The 2,991-nt window shown below is 36.1% G+C and overlaps 1 long non-coding RNA gene across 1 annotated transcript; it reads right to left on the bottom strand.

The window, feature by feature from the left end:
- Nucleotides 1-367: 367 nt before the first annotated feature.
- On the bottom strand, nucleotides 368-2,733 carry LOC149587439 (uncharacterized). Its single transcript, XR_016380196.1, has 2 exons — nucleotides 2,054-2,733; nucleotides 368-1,953 (listed from the first exon to the last, which is right to left on the bottom strand). It is a non-coding gene; the product is annotated as an uncharacterized LOC149587439 (long non-coding RNA).
- Between the last annotated feature and the right edge of the window lie 258 nt (nucleotides 2,734-2,991).

Here is a 2,991-nt window from a genome sequence, read left to right as displayed (position 1 = left end):
GTTTAATGAATATATTGTCAATTTTGGAGTTTAGGCTTAATGAATAAGTTGTAAAGTTGGGAATTTGGGCTTAACGAGTTATTATTTTTCAGTTTCTGAATTTAGGCTTAACGAGTTATTATTTTTCAGTTTCTTAATTTAGGCTTGACCATGAATTTATTTATTAACATGAATATATATCTGCATTGACTAGTTAAACTACATATTCAGGGATGGGAGGGGCTTAGTTTGCGTGACGTCAGAGACTTTCCGGCGGTTTGTTTTTAAAGCTAAAGCTCTCGTTATGCGAAAGGCTAATTATGCTTGTAAATTGATCAAGTACCGCATGAATTTACCTCCAACAGCAGAAAAAAACCATCATCATCAATTCTCACGATTTCAAATGTTAATAGTTTATTTGCAACCGTTACATTCATTTTCTTAATGGCCAAGGGCTAGCACTTTACCAACAGTTTTCAGTTTCAGGAAAAACATTGCAGGCAGTTATTTTTTGTTTAAAAGATTAAAATCACCTTCGGGCATCGTGTTGAGATATTTTTTCACGTATCGGCGATCATTTTTAATATACACTTGACGCAGTTTGGTAAACCTAACCGAAAATTGTATCCCTCAATCCTCATACAGTTTCGTTCATAGAGATAGGAACATATATACCTCTAGAGTCACAACGTATATCCCGAGGCAGGCCGCACTTTTTAAAACCATGTAAACGCTTCCATGTTGTGACTCTAGAGGTATATATTTTCCTATCTCTATGGTTTCGTTAAACTGGTCATCTGCTGTTCGAACTTCCAGGTGTCTCGATTTTGATTGGCTAGCGCGATGACGTTAAACGCGTATGTTACAGAAAGATCCCTCCCATCCCTGAATAACATGATAGAAAGGCTAATGATACACATGTATATTCATGTTAATAAATAAATTCATGGCTTGACGAGTTATTTTTTTTTTTAGTTTCTGAATTTAGGCTTAACTATTCATTATTTTTCACTTTTCAGTTTTAAATTAAACAAAAGTTCAAAATATTGTCGCTTGATACGATTTTCTTTCAATTTGATATTTTCCAGGTTGTGAAAATGTTGGTGGTTGTCGTGGCTGTTTTTGCCATTTTCTGGTTGCCCTATCGTTTGCTCGTAGTCCACAACTCGTTAGCGGAAGAGCGCTACATGGAACTGTGGTATTTGATGTTCTGCAAGCGCCATCAACCCGATTCTGTACAACGCTATGTCGATCAAGTTTCGACGAGCTTTCAAACGGATGCTATCGTGTAGCTTGGTTGGCTCGGGAAATCCTATTTGTCCACTGTTTAATGCTTTACCAATGTCCGATGATCCAAAAATACCACCATCCGAGTTAGAACCATACCCTCCGATATCCACGGCCAAGAATCTGTATTCAGCATCAACCACTGCCATCAATACAATTGAGTTTGTACCCTTTAGTGAGAGTAAAATTTTTGTATTGAGGATCTTGCAGTTCACATAAACATTCTTAAAGAAATCCACAAGTCGCTTGCCTGGGGTAAAATTTTGATACCGCGCGCCATGCTGGGGGATTTTCCAGACGTTTACGGAAATGCAGATTGGCAAGCGCAAAGGGTTTGACAAGCGACTTGTGGAACCCATTAACGTCTACTTTATAATTAAATAACATGGATCCGCTATTTGGTGGCTGTTGTATTGTAATGTGTTTACCGTCAACGGCCCCACAACAGTTAGGATATTGCCATTGACGGCTGTACTCGAACGCAGCTTCCGTCCACATTTTTTTATTACATTTAAAATTACTAGTAGAAATGGATTTTTAAAGATAAGAGACCATACTTTCAAAACTAAAGGTTGTAAAACCTCCCAAAGAGCATCACATGTCTCAGTAATAACTGCATGTGCAGTGCTTTTCCCTATACGAAAGCCATAAGGAATGCTAGCAAGACTTTCCCCTGTTGCTAAATACCTAAAACAGTAAAACCACTTTTAGTAATGGAAAAGTAACACAATTTAGAAATAGCACAAAAAATATATTTATATTCAATGGAGAAACAATGCGTACATACCTCAAAGTTATAGCGAGGCGATGTTTAGTGGACAATGGCTCTCTAGATGAGGGTTTTTTTTTAATGAGCCATGCAAAAGCTTGGCCAGTTCATCAAATGTCTCGGGTGACATTCGTGTAAAGTTCCGAAAGTATTCATGATCATATTTATAAGGGAATTTCAAGAAAAATATTTTTAGAACTGTTATCAGGAATTTATAAAATTTTCTTAAAGAATATTCAACTTTAAATCATCGTCAAATACTTAAGTACTTACTGTATAGGTTATTGAATCATTATTCATGAAAATATTTAAGAAATTCAATAAGGATGTGAGCGAGTAAAAGAAATTTACAGAAGTTTCCAATTCCCTGTTCGACAAAGTCGTATTTGGAAAGTTTTTTTATTTATTTCTTGAGTCCGCGAGCTATACGATAAGTCACTCAGTTCACTCTGTTCGCAAAACTCCTTCCATCTTTTTTTCTAGCAGAAGTAAAGTTAACCAAAGCTATATTTCACCAGAATCCCCCTTGACTTTCGCCGCATTTTCTCCAAATTTTAGAAGTTAATCTATTTCTAACTTGGAATAAAATAAAACTTTTTGTTTCTTTTACGCATGGTCGATATTTTTTTTATTTTGAGGGAATGTTTTCCGACTTTCAAATGAGAAGGAAAATAGAAACTTTCACCCTTGACCTTAGGGTACTTCTTATTTTGCTAAGCCTTTGTATTTCTGCTGCTGTAATAACATCAACGGAACGTTGCTATGCTATGCTATGCTATGCTATGCTATGCTATGCTATGCTATGCTATGCTATATGCTATGCTATATGCTATGCTATATGCTATGCTATGCTATATGCTATGCTATGCTATGCTATGCTATGCTATGCTATGCTATGCTATGCTAATGCTATGCTATGCTATAATATGCTATGCTATGCTATGCTATGCTATGCT

The sequence above is a fragment of the Phalangium opilio genome, unplaced genomic scaffold (genome assembly GCF_054372755.1).
Source record: "Phalangium opilio isolate 3A_F unplaced genomic scaffold, DU_Popi_V2 ptg001156l_1, whole genome shotgun sequence".
NCBI classification, from domain to species: domain Eukaryota; kingdom Metazoa; phylum Arthropoda; class Arachnida; order Opiliones; family Phalangiidae; genus Phalangium; species Phalangium opilio.
This window is presented reverse-complemented; position numbering and strand designations above follow the sequence as displayed.